At 32.4% G+C, this 18842-nt stretch overlaps 1 pseudogene; it reads left to right on the top strand.

The window, feature by feature from the left end:
- The first annotated feature begins 830 nt into the window (after positions 1-830).
- On the top strand, positions 831-2959 carry LOC140450911 (uncharacterized; annotated as a pseudogene).
- Positions 2960-18842: the final 15883 nt, after the last annotated feature.

Here is an 18842-nt window from a genome sequence, read left to right as displayed (position 1 = left end):
CAATAAAAAATGGTGTTGACCACTCTATGCTTGGTCTGTGGATGAATTTTGTATTCAAGGTTGGCTTCTATATAGGCTTCTAGGAATTACCATACTTGAAATTTAGAAGACAAGTAGTATTACAGCTTCTTACAAAATATGGTTGTTCTCCAACTAAACCCGGGCCGCATACATCGTTTTCCACTTCCGCTATTTTGGAAGATCTAAGAACGGACAAGAAAAATCACATTATCGCGAAAGGAGACTCAAAGTACCGCAGATGCAAAATGTGTCAAATAAGAACAACAAACTTGTGTAATAAATGTAATGTACCCATACATGTGACTTGCTTTGAAACTTTCCATAAATAATTTCCATAATATGTATCTCTAGATTTGTTAAAGCACGATTAATTTTTAATACATTTCTTTTACATAGAAAATGTTTGGTTATTACCAAACCGTAAGCGCTCAGTGGCAACTAAAGTTGCCACTCATTTTGACAACCTTTTGACAGACCTTGATTGTTTTATGTATTTTTTAGTAAATATGTAACACTATTTGTAATAAAATCTATAAAAAAAATTACAACTTTCAAACTTTTTTAGTTCTGAGCACTAATGGGTTAACTTATCTAGTAGTCAACGATATATTTATTTGGAAATCAGCAGAAACAACACGAGTCCTGGACACGTGTGGTTTCTGCTGAGTAACAGATTAGATGTGCGTGCGCTTCAACAGGTGTGCAATGGGTTATTTCTACGAGAAATTCAATCATAATCTATGTAGTCGTTACACATAGTGTGTTTTGAGTTCTTGTTTGAAGTGATTTGTTATTAAAAATAGTGTAAAATGGAAAAGAGTGTCGAAGTTACTACCCACAAAAGGAGGAAAGCTGTTCCTGAAAATTACCAACGAAATATTATTAAAAAGTCCCGTACAAAAGGTGAACCATACAGGAATTACAAGGGAGATAACATTCCTGGTAAAAAATTAGGTCCGCCTTGCAGGATATATTACGTACATAATGATTTCGCGTATGTTAATTAATTGATTTTTCCTTTTTTTTTTAAGGTGCAAACGAAAATGTTATGACAAATTTGCTAACGAGGAATTGCAACAGAATTTAAGACGTTTTTATTCTTTAGATTGTAAAAATAACCAAGATATATTTTTACAAGGACTAATAGAAGTTTGCAGCATACAGAGGCGGCGCGCTAGGCTTCATGTTGGAAATAAACCGAAGTCCAATGCCTTTAAATATTGTGTAATGTCTTTATTTATTTATAATTATTTATATTTTGTTCTATTTTATTTATTCTTTACGAATTTATTATATTGTTCTTATTTTAATTTATTAAAAAGCACAATAATTTATATCAATTTATTTAACTAATAATACATAATTTCTCTAGACGAACGTAACAATTAAAATCGCGACCGCGAATCTTCTTCAAAATTAACTGACCCCCTTCATAACAAAATTCCTCTATAAATATAAAATCCTGTTATTCGAGAACAACGGTGAAGCGGCGATCTCCCATCGAAGTAACCAGAAGCTCAGACCGGTCTTATTCGGCCTACCTGGAAACCTCGAGTCAGATGACTCATCATAATTTGGGTCTAGATGCTTCGCCGAAATTTCTACAACAAAAACAGAATTAGTCATAATATATTTACAGTTTTGTAGGCCATGATATTTATCGTAACAATTGTATATATAAAAGCAGTGTTAGAACTAAAGTTTGTTTAAATGCCTTTACTTCAGTGTTTGCTATTACCATAAATCGAGTTAGAAGACTTTCATTATTCCAATCAAGAAATTAAATACCTTGACAGCCAGTTAAATCTTAAAATAATGTTTGACTTATTTAAGAAGAAACATCTTGGGTTAAAAATAAGTTATCCTTATTACACGAGATTTTTTAGAGAAAACTTTTCTCTTAGATTTTATCGACCACAAATTGATGTCTGTTCAACTTGTGAGACATTGAATAATAAGATAAAAGACCAAAATTTAAATGAAACCGCCAAACGAGCAGCAGTGGCGGAACTTATGGTCCATAAGCGTCGGAGTAAAAATTTTTACACCAAATTGAAAAATGAAAGTGATGGTCCCAACAATGGTAACATATTAGCATTAGCATTCGACTTTATGCAGAATATTCAATTGCCAAAAACGCCTGTAGGGGAGGTCTTTTATTATCAACAATTAACAGTCTCTGTATTTTGTATCCACAATATCAAAGACAATACTGCTAGAATGTTTATTTACCATGAAGGAGAAGGTAAAAAAACCGGTAATGAAATTTGTTATTTTCTTTTGGATTACCTAAACGAAATTTCAGACAATATAAACGAACTTCATTTATATAGTGACAACTGCTGGGGACAAAATAAAAATCACACACTCATTCGCATGCTCCTTTCTCTAACGGACAGTGCTAGATTTTCGAAAATTATACACTATTTTCCAGTTAGAAGACATTCTTTTCTCCCCATGTGATAGGGATTTTGCAACTGTAAAGAGAAACATGAGAAAATTCGACAGAATTTTTACGGTCCATCAAATAACCGAAATGATTAGAACTAGCAGTAACATAAGAAAATAATTTTCTGCAAAAGAAGTAAAAACAGAGGATCTGATTAATTTTAAAGATTGGTGTCCTACTTTATATCAGAAGAAACTGCTTCCAGAAGTACAGCACGCAATGCAAAAGTACACTTCAATATCAGCAAATTTTCAGTTTATTTACGAGAGTGGAAAAAGGGGGATTGTTACTGCTTCCGAGTTTATAGATGGCGCCTTCAAACATACATTTTCGCTACAACAGCCTGGAAAAATTGTTATCGTTTTGTCATCGAAACCTGCCTATCCATTAGGAAAAGTGCCCATCAAATTGAGAAAAATGGAAGACATCAAAAAATGTTCCGTATTTGTTGAAGAACTATACAAAGAATTTTATAATTTAATTCTTTAGCCTACTACTGCTAATAATTAACTGTTAAGAATTTTTTGTAAGGTTTATGAATAAAATTTAGGGAATGAGTTAAATTTATCTATTAATTTTATCAATGCTATGTAGAAAACTCAAAATGTCCACTTAAAAAATGTATCACAGAAACTACAACTTTTATTCGTAAACTAAAACCATTATTGTGCGGTGTTAGAAATACCTTTACTTACCATCTTTGACTATAAAATTTACCGAAAATGTATTTTTGTTTACAATATAATGTTTTTTGCATCTCCTGAAAAATTCGTTTTTTGGACATGTGTTGTTTCTGCATATAGCGATTCAATTCAAAAAATTAATTATTATTTTCATTACGGATTAATAGGTAATTTAAAAACTTGGTTCTTTTCAATGTTTTATTAAAGATTTTTAATTAATGATTTCAAGTGTTTACTAAAAGCTTTACGTTCATTTTAACGTAAAAACAAGTTTTCTATTACAAAGCACCATGACCATGAATGGGGTCATGTAAAATGCCCCCATTTTCAGTTTTTATTAATCAACAAAGTTAACAGTATATTGCATTTACCTTTATAAATACCATGAGGATTGTTTTTTAATACTGATGTCCTTCCAATGTTTTTATGTGGCCATACAATGTTTTTAACAACTTTTTATGTAAGTAGTAAAAAACCAACGTGTTCTTTCTATATATTTAAATTTTAACTTACTTGTTTTTTAATATTGGTATTTTTACTCTCTCTTTTAGTAAACTGATGATGGAATTATTCAATTCCGAAAAGATCTTCTTTAAAATAAATATTTTAAGCTTTTAATAGGCATTTTTTATACCTTAATACACACGAACACCACGTGCTTTGTATTCAACAGGTATACTAGCCACTCCTGAATATCTCCACTTCATAGTTTTGTTCCAGTTCCACTTTTAAGTTTTCTATTACTTTGAAAGTGTGAAATTTATCTTTTCATTTATGCATTTGATGTTAGAAATCTCACAGTAGATTTTATTCTCATTTATTTTACATAATGGCTGATCTTAAAAAACTAAGATAACTTATTTCATTTTTTAACAAAATTAAAAAAACTATATGATGACGGTAAACATACAGAACGTACAATCATTTTTGATTTATAACAAAGATCTACAAAATTGGGTTCATTATATGATGAGTTTAATGATTTACAAACCGACATTGAACAAGGATGTGATGATGATCACTTAGAAAATGAATATGCTGAACGAATAAACTTTACAAATGACCATGCAACTCACAAAGCAAGTGTTTTATGTTTGGTATCCAAATTAAATGGAATGAGTAGTTCTGAAACAAATAATACAACTCACAGTCAGTTATTTGAAAATAAAGTAGAATTTGTCAAGCTTCCTCCAGTCACAATGCCTTCCTTTAATGGAGAGTTTTGCAAATGAATAGAATTCAAAGAAACATTTGAGTTATTAGTTCACCAAAACTCTTCATTGAATGACATTCAAACATTCCATTACTTACGAACTTCTTTAGGCACCGAAATACAACAAATTTTTAAGCATTTAAAATTTTCTAAACAAAATTATATCTTAGCATGGCAGGCTTTATGCAAACGGTTTGACAATCCTCATTTGCTTGTCAATAGTCACATTAAAGCATTGTTTAATTTAAAATCAGCCACACAGTGCTAGTGCTGTAAGGGAATCAGTAGATACAGTTAATCAACATGTGCTTATTTAAAAAAAATTAAACTTGTCTTAGGAAAATCCATTATCTAGTGTTATGTTGATTCACATTATTTCAGACAAATTAGATAAAGTTACTTTAAAAGAATAAAAAGACAGAACAACAAAAAATAATAAATACAAAAAGACAGCTCTTGTCTGAGATTGCACAAGTTTATGATCCGTTAGGACTTATTAGTCGCATGTATCATTTTGGTCAAAATATTATTACAAAAGTTATGGAAACAAAAACTGAATTGGGATGATCAGATTCCCAAAGAATTAGTAGAGGGCTGGAATCAATTTAATTCCAAATTACATTTGGTAAATCAACTTCAATTGAACAGATTTATTTTAACCGACTTATTTCAGTTGTTTATTAGTTTTAAGATTCCTTATTTTGTTTTCATCAATTTGAAGAAGGAGAAATGAAAATAGAAGGCTTGTTTTGCATCGGCAATATATTAGAACGGAAAGCGAACCATTCGATTTGCCGGAATTCAGATTTATAGAATTATTTAGACTTAATAAAAACATGTTACAAAATTTAATAGAACAATTACGGCCGTACATACAGCCGCCTAGGTCAAGAAGAGGCGTTAATATAGAGAGAAAAGTTTTACTCTCATTATTAAGATTTTATGCAACTGGCTCTTACCAAATAGGTGAGGGTGAGCAATTGAATTTTGGACTTAGTCAATCCAAAATTCATTTCGTAATCCATGAAGTGAGTTATTGAAGCAAAATGTTGTTCCCCAATATATTAAATTTCCAAATAATCCTGCTATGAGAAACCAAATGAAAATAGATTTCATGAATAAATTTGGGTTCCCTGGTACCATAGGCGCAATCGATGGCACACACATAGCCATATTACAGCCTCGTCAGGATGAGCAAAATTTTATAAACAGGAAAGGTAATTTCATAAATTTTAATTATATAAATGTATATACTTTCACGCATACTTTTTATTTTATAGGATTGCACTCCATTAATTCACAGATTATTTGCGACAGTAATCTTATAATATTAAATTTATTTGCAAATTTTGCAGGCTCCAGTCATGATTCATATATATGGAGTAGATCCGAAGTTAAAGATTATTTGGAGAGAATCCATGTAAATAGAGAGTCTGGGTGGCTCACAGGAGATTCGGAGTATCCTCTGAGCCCAATATTAATCATTCCTTTCAGGAATGTTGTGGATGAGACACCTCAAGCATATTTTAATCAAGCACACATGCGTGCCAGGAATTGTGTTGAGCGGTGTATTGGGCTGTTGAAAGTCCGATTTCGTTGTCTGTTGAAAGAGAGAAGTTCAAGATACGAACCACAGTTTGTATGCAGGCTGATAAAAGTTTGTGCTACATTGCACAATATGTGCATCTAAAACAATATTGATGAACCCAATGTAGCAGCAGACGATATAATTGATGCCAATGATGATGCAATATATATATATTATGTGATTATTTCGACCAAAAAATAATTTAATTAATTATTTAATTAAATTATTTTTAAGACAATTTAATCTTGACATTCAATATTTCAAATACTTCAATGTCAGTTTTTATTTGCGAAATCTTTTAAATTCTGTGAGTGTTTTAAAATGTATTTGTACGCCATTTTTGTAACGTTCAAATTGTTTTAGTTTACTCCTGAGGAAGCTATTAAATAAATGGCGAAATATTAAGTAATTTAAAAAAAAAGAAAGATTTTGTACAGACCACTTTACCCGATAATTCGAATGTATTTATATATATATATATATATATATATATATATATATATATATATCTGGACCCCAGAGCCAAACAATATTAAGTCCACTTTTTTCCTATTTTTAGGTTATTATTGTTCCTGTAGTATTTTTTCCGCCCTATCCAATGGCAATGCGTATTAAGTCAATTTCTTTTCGTTTTCGAGATAGGTGTAGATTATATATGTTAAGTCCTCTATTAAATAGAACCAAACAGTATTAAAGGTTTTCGATACTATTTGGCCCTAAATGATATCCAATATGTAGGTATTAAGTCCAGATGTGAGGTTAGTTAACTGGAGTTAATACTGTGTTGTGTTAGTGTACATCAGTTGTCATAATATTAAGTCACATTATTTTGTTCGTTCAGTTAACAGAAAAAACGTGATAAAGGCGCTGTTTTAATATTTAATAAGTGTATATGGACAATATGATGACACCGAGAGGCCAAAAAATATTACAAATTACACTAGCACAAGCCCAGTGCAACGAAATATCTGAAAAACCTGTTATAACCTCACATTTGCCCGAGGAGAACGGTAATTAAATTACATGAAATGTGTGTATCAAAACAAATTTTATTATTTTTTCAATTTTAGCTTTTGTTGCTGTTGCTGCTAACGCCGAAGAAGCTGAAATCGTTATGGAAATATATCCAACCACTAATAGCGTGAAGGACATCCCTCATGAAAATTTGAAAGTTCTTGCAACTGGATGTGACAATGCTACAGAGGATATTATTGCTTTGAATAATGATGTGTACAATACCATATTTTTTAGTAAAAATAATGTGCCTTCTTCCAATAGCGAAGAAATTCTGAGAGAAAATATAGACGGGTGAACTACCAGAAAATTCACTAGAACATTTTGTTCAAAGCAGTGAAAAGGAAAAAAATAACGAATTCGAAACAACTTCAAAAATTATTGTTCAACATGATGACGATAGACCTTACTATAGAGCAGCTGAGCACACTAGACAGGAATGTATCCTATCGCCGTTGATATTTAATATGTACTCAGAGAAAATTTTTAACGAGGCTCTTTACGGAATAGACGAAGCCATCCTTCTAAATGGTGAAAGAGTAAACAATGTTAGATATGCCGACGACACCATGGTGATAGCAGATAGTTTAGAGGGACTTCAGAGGCTAATGGACAGAATAAACGAGTACAGTCAACAGTACGGACTAAACATTAATACCCACAAAACGAAACAAATGATTATGAGCAAGGAGAATATAAATGGGGCTCATCTATACATTAATGGGACGCAGATAGAGCGAGTAAAACAGTACTGCTACCTGGGAACTATTATAAACGAACAGTGGAGCAATGTACAGGAAACAAAGTGCCGCATAGGAAAGGCAAGACCGGTCTTTAACAAAATGAGCACCATCTTCAAAAGTCACAACATATCCCTAGATACAAAAATGAGACATTTGAGATGCTATGTTTTCTCTGTGCTGTTGTACGGGGCGGAGGCATGGACGCTTACAGACACCACTATTAAAAAACTTGAAGCATTTGAGATGTGGCTTTATAGAAGAACGCTGAGAATATCATGGACAGCAAGGATCACGAACAAGGAAGTTCTAGAAAAAATGAAGAAGGAACCAGAGATTGTGTATACGATCAAACGCATAAAATTGCAATATCTGGGACACGTTATGAGAAATCAGCACCGTTACTCCCTGCTGCAGTCTATATTGCAAGGTAAAGTCAAAGGTAAGCGAGGACCCGGTAGAAGGAGAATATCATGGCTGCGGAATTTAAGAACATGGTTTAAGAAAACCTTAACGGAGCTGTTTCGAGCCGCAGCGAGCAAGGTCATGATTGCCAATATGATTTCCAACATCCGAAACGGATAGAAACCAGAAGAAGATAGAGCAGCTGAAGTAGGTACAAGTGTGTTACATAAAGAAGTCTATACTGAAGCTGAGGATCCCTGAAAGAAAAGAAAAAGAAATACTACCAATTGGAAGAAAAACATTAGAAAGCAGAAGAAAGCTGCTGGTGAAGAATATCTGTCAGCCACCAATAAGCTTATTGGAAAAAATGAAATGAGACCACCTTGTCGTGAAGAATGTAGAAAACAGTGCAAACAGAATGTATCAGTTGAGAGTCGTGCTCTAATTCACTCACAATTTTGGAATGGTCCCATCGAACTTGACCAAAAAAGACAATTTATAGCTAGCTGTATCAAAGAAGTTCCAGTTGAGCGTGTACGTGCTAGAACGGGATCTCGTGCTGGAAAAAGAATAACGTCGTTGAAGTATTTTTTTAGTGTAAATAGTAAGAGGCTAAGTGTGTGTCGTACTTATTTTCTTAACACCTTAAATATTTCACAAACTACTGTACGTAATGCATTAACGAAAAGACAACTTGGGGGAACTTTGGGAGTCAAACTAACTATGACTCTCATCTTTTTGATGCAGATCATCGGTACAAACTAAAGCGACAGGATATAGAGACTTTTAAAACCGAAGCGAACACCAAAATACTTTCGGTGGTTTACCCACTCCTCTACTAACGAATGCTCAGAGCTTCTATTCTCTAAAGCTATGGACTTTCAATTATACTGTATATGATGCAATAGAGAAATTGGGATATTGTTTCACCTGGGATGAATCTATAGCCGGACGTGGTGGAAATGAAATGGCTTCATGCCTTCTGAAATACATTAATTTAAATGTAAAAGAATCAGTAGAAAGGATTGTTATCTGGAGTGACAACTGTCCATCACAAAATAGAAATATTCAGATAATTATGTGCTATCTTTCGATTCTTAAGCTGAAACCGTCAATAAAATGTATTGAACATAAGTACCTTTTAAGAGGACATACTCACATGGAGGTCGATACAATTCATGCACGAATAGAAAAACAGAAGAAGGCTTCCAGTCAATTTTCGTTAATAACTCCGTGGGATTGGCAACAGCTTCTCAGACTTTGTGACAATAAATTGGAGGTAGCGGAAATGGAAACCATGGACTTTAAGAACTTTACCCAGTTATCTGAAGAATCCAGATTTTATTTTCAAAATAACAAAAAAAAAACGATAACTAATCAAAACTTTTTAATATCTAAAGTTGTTCATATGAAGTTTTTAGCAGAAACACCTGGAGTTTTACATTTTAAAACAAATTTTAATCAAGAGAATTTTGATTTCAAAGTTGATTTCAATAGAGCAGCCAAAAGACTACCACGCAAAGGAAAATGTAATGATAATTCTAAGGAAGTTGTTCTCCATGCCAATTTAATTTTGAAGCCAATAAGAGACACACTTAAGCCTATTTCAACTAAAAAGTATAACGACTTGCAGAACTTATTACAATGGGTGCCTAAAAGATTCCATGAATACTTTAAAAATCTTCCACATGATAACCTCAAGGAGGACGACTAAAAAATACAATGATATTTATTATGAATTTTCTGTTATAAGTTAGTTATAATTGAAGGGCCAAGTGGAAGAAGGTGTTATGTAACATTTTTTTTTTAAACTTAGTTTTGTCATGGAAGAATGTTTTAAGTGCCTATTTATCATAAATCGTTATTTCTTTAACTCTATCTAGCATATGAACAGCAATACACAAACGCATAAGGTGTTAAGTGCAGTAAAATTATTAATAGATACTGGAATAAGGAGTCATGGGCACATAACGCCTTCTTCCATTCATAAGCCACGCAGTTTATTATACATTGGAAATGCAACACTGTTTCCTCCTTCCGTCACCTGATGTCTCGAGGTCATAATAAACGTTAAATACAACAGAACTATTCTCGTCATTCCTCTAGTGAATTCAGTCGACTATCGATGAGTAATTTTTAACATAATTTCTCTCGCTTAGAAGGAATTATTTGGTTGCTAAATAAATATTTATATTACAAACATATTGGCGAGATATTTATCGTTTGAACAAAAATGTCTCAACGTGGAAAAAGGTTGGTTGAAAAGGCGCAAGCACAATATGCTGATTTAAATTATTATTCTTTAAATACCAGTAATGGCAATGAAATAGAAGGTACGTATTTTTTTAATTATTATAAATTAAATTATTGTAAATAAATAAGAGTGATTATTGTAGATAACGAAATTTAATTTTTAGTTGACACTCGACACATATTACCTGATAAAGAACAGGTTTCAGCTTTACCAATGACACATATGTATGGATCAAGTGGCAGTGAATATGTTTCCTGTAAAGGAGTGCCAAAAGGGGTGGAAATGGAGCCAAAATCCATAAATGAAGAAGATAGAGATTTGATTTCTTCAAATATTAATATTGAAAATAAGATGGAAGGTAATTATTTTTTAATTTTGTGGAAGCATGAATTGTTCAATTTTAAATACTTTAAGTTCTAATACTGGTACTTTTTAGTTGACACTCAACAAATGGCTGATGATGATTGGGTTCTACATTCACCTGCATCATGTTTATTTGAATCAAGTGGCAGTGAATATGTTCCAGGCGAAGAGAAATCCAGTGATGATGGTGACAGTGTAAAATTGGCAAGTATTGGAGTAAGTAGTCGGGAAAATACTGAACAGGGAGTGGGAAATCTTAAAGCAGAAGAGAATATTACAAACGTAAGCTTAGAAGAGGCCAGTTCAACGAATAATCTTCAGACAGTATCTGTAGAGACAACAAACACCGCTGAAAAGATAAACATTTTTAATTCTAGCATAACTACAAAAGGGATAAAAAGAATTAAAAGTTTTCCAATCAAAATAAAAACTAGCAAGCTTAGGGTAAGAAATCCCGATACATGGAAAAGAAGAAAGGCATTACTTGCTAGAGAACAAGGCAAAGCATACACATCCAGCACAGGTAAAATTGTACCAGCAAAAATAGCCAGTGTAGAAAATCTGTGTACGGAAAATTGCAGACTAAAATGCAGCAGTAAATTTAAGGATGAAGAACGAAAATCAATTATGAACAATTTTTATGCACTTGACATTAACGGAAAGAATGCTCTCTTATTTAAAAGTATTATTCCTAAACCAGTAGCACGTACCAAAAAAAATGCAATAAAACACAAATCTGTATCTTATCGATATACTGTTGTATCCAATAGCGAAGAAATTTGTTTGTGCAAAAAAGCATTGTTTTCGCTTTATCAAATAGGGATGAAAAAGTTAGATGTCATTAAAGGCAAGCTGGCCACTGGAGCATCAGCTCCATCTCTCGATAAACGTGGTCGACACTGTAATAGGCCAAAAAAATTAAATGATCTTGTAAAACAGGAGATAATGAATCATATTTTAGAATTCCCTGCAGAAGAGTCGCACTACTCACGCAATAGTAACCCCAACAAAAAATATCTGCCACCTAATCTTAATATGGCAATCATGTATCGATTGTACATTGCTAAATGCAAGGAAAAACAAAAACCCAAAATGTATTTTATAAAAAAATCATCATATGTCAAAGTTTTTTCTACAGAATTTAATTTATCGTTTAGCCATCCAAAGAGCGATACATGCAGTATTTGTGATTCAGGGCAAGCTAGTGAAGAGCACCATGAGAATATTAAGATAGGATTCAACTTGATGAGTAATGACCGCACTAAAGCAAAAAACGATAACATTGTGTGTTACATTACAATGGATTTGCAGCAAACTATGCCTTTACCAAAGATAACAACATCAAAAGCTTTTTATTTGCGCCAAATATGGTTGTATAACTTGGGTATCCATGTTGTGACAGTAAATGGACAGAGATCTGTGTTTCAAACATGGACAGAGGATGTAGCAGGTAGAGGTAGTTCTGAAATTGAAAGCTGCTTGTGGAATTTTATTCAGACATATGATGATGTTAAATATAAAAAACATCTAATATCATGGTCGGACTCTTGCGGTGGTCAAAATAAAAATTTTAATTTGATTATTTTATATCAGTTAATGATATTTCGAGGTTATTTTAACAAAATAGATCATAAATTTCCTGAAGTCGGCCACACGTATTTGGACTCTGATCGCGATTTCGGAAGAACTGAAAAAATGATTAGAAGACATGGAACTATAGTTACACCGCAACAGTACCGGGAAATAATTAAATCTGCCATCGGAAGAATTGTATGGTTAATGATATGGAAACCTATTTTCGTGACCTTGATAAATTAGGTACTGGCCTGATAAACAGAAAAAAAAATTACTTAATCAAAAGGTTCGCTTCAGAGATGGCATTAAGTGGATTCGAATCGATGAATTTGGAAGCTATCTATACAAAGAGTCGTATGATGAATATACTCCATTTCTTAAGGTTTCAATATTTAAGAATAAACCAAAGGTACCCACAGAAAATATTCACTTTTCTAGAATCTTAGAGAAGACTGGAAATATATCAGACAAAAAAATTGCTGATATTGTTACGCAGTTGCCATATATTTCAGAAGAACATCGTGGATATTACGAACGTGTGATTCGTGAATATGAACAAAACAGAAATGCTCCAATACCGCAAAAACGTCAAAGAAGGTAGTAATATCTATTTAAAACATTTTTTATAAGTTTCAACAATCTAAATCTGTTACTGGTTTTATGAATAAATAAATTATTTTTTTGTAGTCAACTCTTTATTTCGGTAAATAATCTATTAGTTTTGGTACTTGGTAATAATAGAAGAAAGTGTTATGTACATTTTTGTTAAAAAAAGAGGGGGAAGATGATAGTATTAAAAGACTTAATATATACCAAAAAACTTATTACTTATGTCCTAACATAGACCCTATAATATAATAGTTCCAGTGTTTTTAATAAAAAAATGACAGCATCATTCACTAAAAGTGGATTATCTTGAAAATTAGTTTTTGTAACTTAACACCTTCCACTTGGCCCTTCAATTATTCCTTTGTAACATTTAGGTCTGATTTGATTTATTTTAAAAAAATATTTTTGTTGTCTTATTGCGTTTTATTATTTAATTGAAATTGATATAATGCTGTTTGTACTTTGCATTGTTCTACTGTGAGTTGCTTAATTAATAATAGTATCTAGTCCATCGTATCTACAGATTAGTACGAGCCAAACATTATTAAGTCACAAAATATGGTATTGTCACAAGATATTAAGTCCATTGTTAGAAACAAAGAGTATTAAGTCCCAATATTAATTTAAAATTATTTAAATAAATTAAAGTAAGAGGTTAGTTATTATCAGCTTTGTTTATCTTTAAAAAACATAACTGGGAAAATAATAATCCGTGTACTCCTATTTACAATAGGAATTTGTTCGAAAAATACCATTTTTCAAAATCTTCAAATTGTTCTCCTGTAAAATTTAAAATACAGGACTTAATACCGTTTTGCTCTGAGGTCCAGATATATATACATATATATATATATATATATATATATATATATATATATATATATATATATATATATATATATATATATATATATTGTTATGCTATTTAAATTGTATTATATTGCTTATTTAGGAAAAATCCTGTCTATACTTATTAAATGATCTAATCTCCAATTAATCACAATAAATCAGCATTAATTAATTACAATCTCAGGCTATTTAAATTGTACTATTTACCTTTGATCGTGGATTCAAAATATTTTCCAATTGGCTTCCTAATCGGGATAGGTAATATGACCTGAATAAAATACATAGAATTTCAACTGAACTATATGTGAGATGTCCTTTATTTTAATGAAATTTTATATAACAATCAATCCTGTAATATTTGCAATATACTAACTTTAAATATATGAGAAGTTGTTTTCTATCATGGACCCAAATGTTATTTTACATTTATTTTTAATATGTGTTATAACTAAGCTCTTTTTATAATTCCTTTTTTTTAAGTGATCGCAAAATTAACTGTCTCTATTATTTATTCAATTTATTTAATTAATAAATGAAAATCACACTCCGGCTCTAATGAAAATTGACTGACCTTTCCTTCTCTGCCGTTGCAATTCTATGGCCACGCCACAACAAAAAAATCCTTTCTCTGCTTCTGCTCCTATTGTGGTCCAGATGACGTACACCTTTCTCCTATCTGTCCTTGTATCTGCAACCCAACAACTCGTGTTAGTCTATGCAGCCTCCTTTTGAGCCAATCTCCGCGCCTGTTTATAACTCCAAATGTTTCCGGCTTCGTCTCCTATTAATATTCTTATACCCTTTGGTTTTCTATCTCTCTGTACCCCGTTCCTCACACTGGTCAGCTTTTACACAGCAAATAAACACACCCGGTAAATTACGTCTTCGGGACTTCAAACAAACACAAATCACAAAGCTCCTTCCTTCTTGGACGACGAAAACTGACTAACTAACTTTTTTTTCTCTCTCCTATCTCATAGCCAAAACCAACCTCCTTGCATTCAAAAATTGACCAATAAAAATCATCCACCTCTGTGACGTATATCGTTACCAACCAACTCTCTCTATAAAACGTCATTCGGGTAATTCCAGAAAACAACCTTCTTTAATTATTCTAACTAAATCTATCTGCTTTACAAATATTTCTTACTAATAGCTACAAACGATACCTGTTTCTCAATTCAATGTCTTTTGTTAATAAACTTTTACCGATATAATCTTTCGGGAAGAAAAACCACCGCAAATCCCGGTCTATTGTTTCAACACTTTCTATATACACTTTTATTCCGGGTAAATCCATTCCACAATAACCGACTTATTTAAATTTCTTATCGATAATATTTGAAAGTCTTGTCTCTGAGGCCTAATGAACAATTCTTCGAACAACTTAAAATACATATTTTGTCTTATACAGGATGTTTGAAAATTTATATGCCCGTGTCTTTATGAAATATCAATAATTTTAATTTTTATTTAAGTAATAAAATTTGTATATCGGTTTTTTATTGCTTATGGACATTCAAAAGTACAACAATATATATATATATATATATATATATATATATATATATATATATATATATATATATATATGTGTGTGTGTGTGTGTGTGTGTGTGTGTAGTATCACTAATACGTTCATTACCGCAAAACTTTCATCTTTCCTTACCACGACACTGCTTAGCTCTATGTCCATAACGCAAAAATTTTAAACATTTTATTATTTTAGGAATATATGTTTCGACATCATAAACATTTTTTTCTATTACTACTTGACTAGAAATTGTTTGTCCCTTAAAAGAGACAATAACAGTCCCCGTAGGAATTAGTTTATCCTCTGATTTTCTAAACATCCGCTTAACCTATGTAACTGTAATCATCTGATCAAATTTGCTTTTAATTAAACCTTTTAATTCAGGTTCAGAAATATCAGTATCTACATGTCTAATAACACCTCGTTTTGTGTGTAGAAGGTAGGTATATACGCGTCATAGTTTTTATCCGATAATGTTTTAAATTCAGCTAATTTATTTTTGGCCAGAAATGTATTAAATTCTACTTTCAGTTTATTTCTACCAATTACTGAAATATTAAGAATGTTATGTTTAATTTCATTTTCAGCATTTAATATTAACCTTGCGGCTCCTATTCTATGCAATTTACCTATATTCCCTGATTTATTTTCTACGAAAACATAGTACGGTCCCTGATCTCCAAGTGAATAATAATTCTTTTCAATAGATATTTCGCGCTTACCTTATTATTGCCGTTTTGATTTTTATAATTTAAATTTAGATTTTCATACTCACTTTGCTTCCTTCCCCGATCTGGTGGGAGATTCCGATCGTCATCAATTTCCATGTTGTGTTAAACATACACACGCCAACCTAACAGTTGAATAGAGCAATAGACCCAACTACAAATATTAAATAAAAACTGGTACTGATAATTCACACTGCCTAATTGTTTTCGATGTACACTCGACGAATGTTAATCGACAACTGTGAAATTGAAATAAATTTAGAGGCAGGTACTAATTTTAACGCAGGCCATTGTGAAAACCGATGGCGAGTGCTTGAAAGAGCATACAAAAAATTTATTGATAATAAAAATAAAGCTGGGAGAGGAAAAACATTTTTCGAATATGAAAATAAAATGAACGAGATATTTAAAGGTGAAAATAATATTAAGCCAGTGGTAGTCCTCGCTTCAGAAATCGTAGAAGAAGTGCCTGCTGTTACTCTAAGAGGCTGTCGATGATCCCAATCCCAAAACATCCAAGGAAACAGTTCGGTTTCAGAAAAGAGGTATTGTAAACAGGTTTTCAATACTTCAGCAGATGCAAAAAGATAGAAAAGAGTACTACGACAAGAGGCTAAAAATTGAAGAAGAAAAACTCAATATTCAGAGAGAAAAATTGATTGAAATAGAGAAAGAACTAAAATATTGAAATGCTCGAATTGTCGTAATAATACGTAATTTTTCATGATTTTTTTTCTTTAGTTATATGTGTAAGTTAGGTACACAAAAAATATTTGTTTTGTTTTAATTAAAAATTATATACTCAGTGGTTTTAAAAGTGTTACACCCAGAAGGAATAATTTTTTGAACTTAATTTTTTGGCAACATGGTAGATTTAGATCAAGAATGAAACGATAACGTTGTCAAGAATTTTTATTAACAATGAAAAAAAAATTAATAATATGTTTGGCGACCCCCTAGCTAAATACACTCCTGTATACGTGTAAGCATTGACAAAATAAGATGATCGATGTCTGCTTGTGGCACCTCGTTCCGAACAACTTGAACTTCATGTATTAACTGTGCCAGAGTCTGTGGAGGATTGTGCAAAGCAGACAGTCTCCTTCCCATCATATCCCATACATGTTCGATAGGATTTAAATCTGGAGCACGGCAAAACATTAACGCCAGTTTCTTGGAGAAAGTCCATAGTTTGACGAGCAATATGGGGACGCGCGTTGTCTTGCTGAAAAAGGACGTCTCGACGGCCGTCGAAATAAGGCAGTAAAGTGGTTTGTAATATGTCATTAACATAACGCGCAGCTGTCATATTGCCTCGAATAAACAGAAGTGGTGATCGGCTCTGACATCGACATGTCTCTCAACAGTAAAACCCGATATCTCGTCGCTCTCCACGGCTGCGTCTTACCATCCTACGACCGTCATGCACTCCTAAACAGAATCTTGATTCATCCCTAAATGCTACATTACGCCATTCTGCCACCCAATGCTGCCGTTCTCTGCACCAATTCAAACGTTGATGACAGTGATCCTCAGTCAAAGGAAGCACTAGTCGAGTGCGGAATAAAACCAGTCCAAAGGCTCGAATGCGACGATATAGTGTACGCATACTAACAGGTCTACGTACTACTCCAAACCATTGGTCAGCAATTTGACGCGTAGTAGCAAAACGGTCTCGCAGAGCAAGTAATCTAAAGCGCCTATCTTGACGCTCTGTGGTACGCCTTGGTTGACCAGTTGGTCTTCATCGTGTTCCTCTATATTCGTTTGTCCACACACGACAAATACGCATAACCGTCATTGCCGTACAATAAACGCGACGGCCTATTTCGCGATACGGCAAACCCATATCTCTATACGCAATAATTCTGCCCCTGTCAAAATCGCTTACATGGTGGTAATTTTGATGTCTTCGAACTCGAGGTATTTTCTTACACTGAATACAATTAGACTGAGGAATAATAACTAAAAATCTCTATACAAACCGGATTTTACAAATCGGTATCTTCACAAAAAAATTTAAAGGTAAAAAGAGGTAAAAGAAATAAATTAGACTTACTCACAATCAGTGAGTCATAAAACTTTACTTTTACAAAAAGTAGAAAAGATAAAACATTGATATTGTTATCATAGCATGATTTAAATGAATGGGTGATTGGAAAAAGGATAACATTCCAAAAATATAGCGAATTAAAGTGAGATAGCCATTTAATGAATATTTGTATCTTCTATCTGCTGAGCGTAAAAACGATAAAATCGCCGGTCTCCTTTATGTAAAAACATTGTTGTTGAGCGGAAAAAGGATAATATTACTGGAATGTTATACATCCTGGAATGTCTGAAACAGCTGATTTTCAGTTTGTTTTGCACTTTCGTCGAGTCAATAGTATTGTTTTTTATTTATAAAAGTGTTTTAAAAGTTGTTTTAAAAGTGAATATTATTTAACATTGACCTGTCGTGAAAATTGAAGTTATCTAGAATTTAATAGTTCAGTGTCTAGTGGGTAAGTTAGCACGTTATTGTTGAATAAAAATATTAAAATTTATTCTTTGTTTATAGAAATGTCGGATTCGGACTATTCGGAGGATGAACCGGCAGGTGTAGGAAAAAAGCGAAAGCTCGATAAAAAATTTCACATAAATAAAAGGGAAAAATGGCAAGACAATCAGGAAGAGAGTTTGTTACACATAAAGGTACACTATTTAATGCTAAAGTAACCGGACCAGATTGCACTTGTAAGAAATGTATGGCGGATTTCACATTTGAAGAAAAACGTTCAATCATCGAAATCGCTTATAGTGGAAGACCAAAAAATGA

Source organism: Diabrotica undecimpunctata, chromosome 9 (assembly GCF_040954645.1).
Source record: "Diabrotica undecimpunctata isolate CICGRU chromosome 9, icDiaUnde3, whole genome shotgun sequence".
NCBI lineage: Eukaryota > Metazoa > Arthropoda > Insecta > Coleoptera > Chrysomelidae > Diabrotica > Diabrotica undecimpunctata.
Note: the sequence above shows the minus strand (reverse complement) of the source record. Positions and strands in the feature narration are given on the sequence as shown.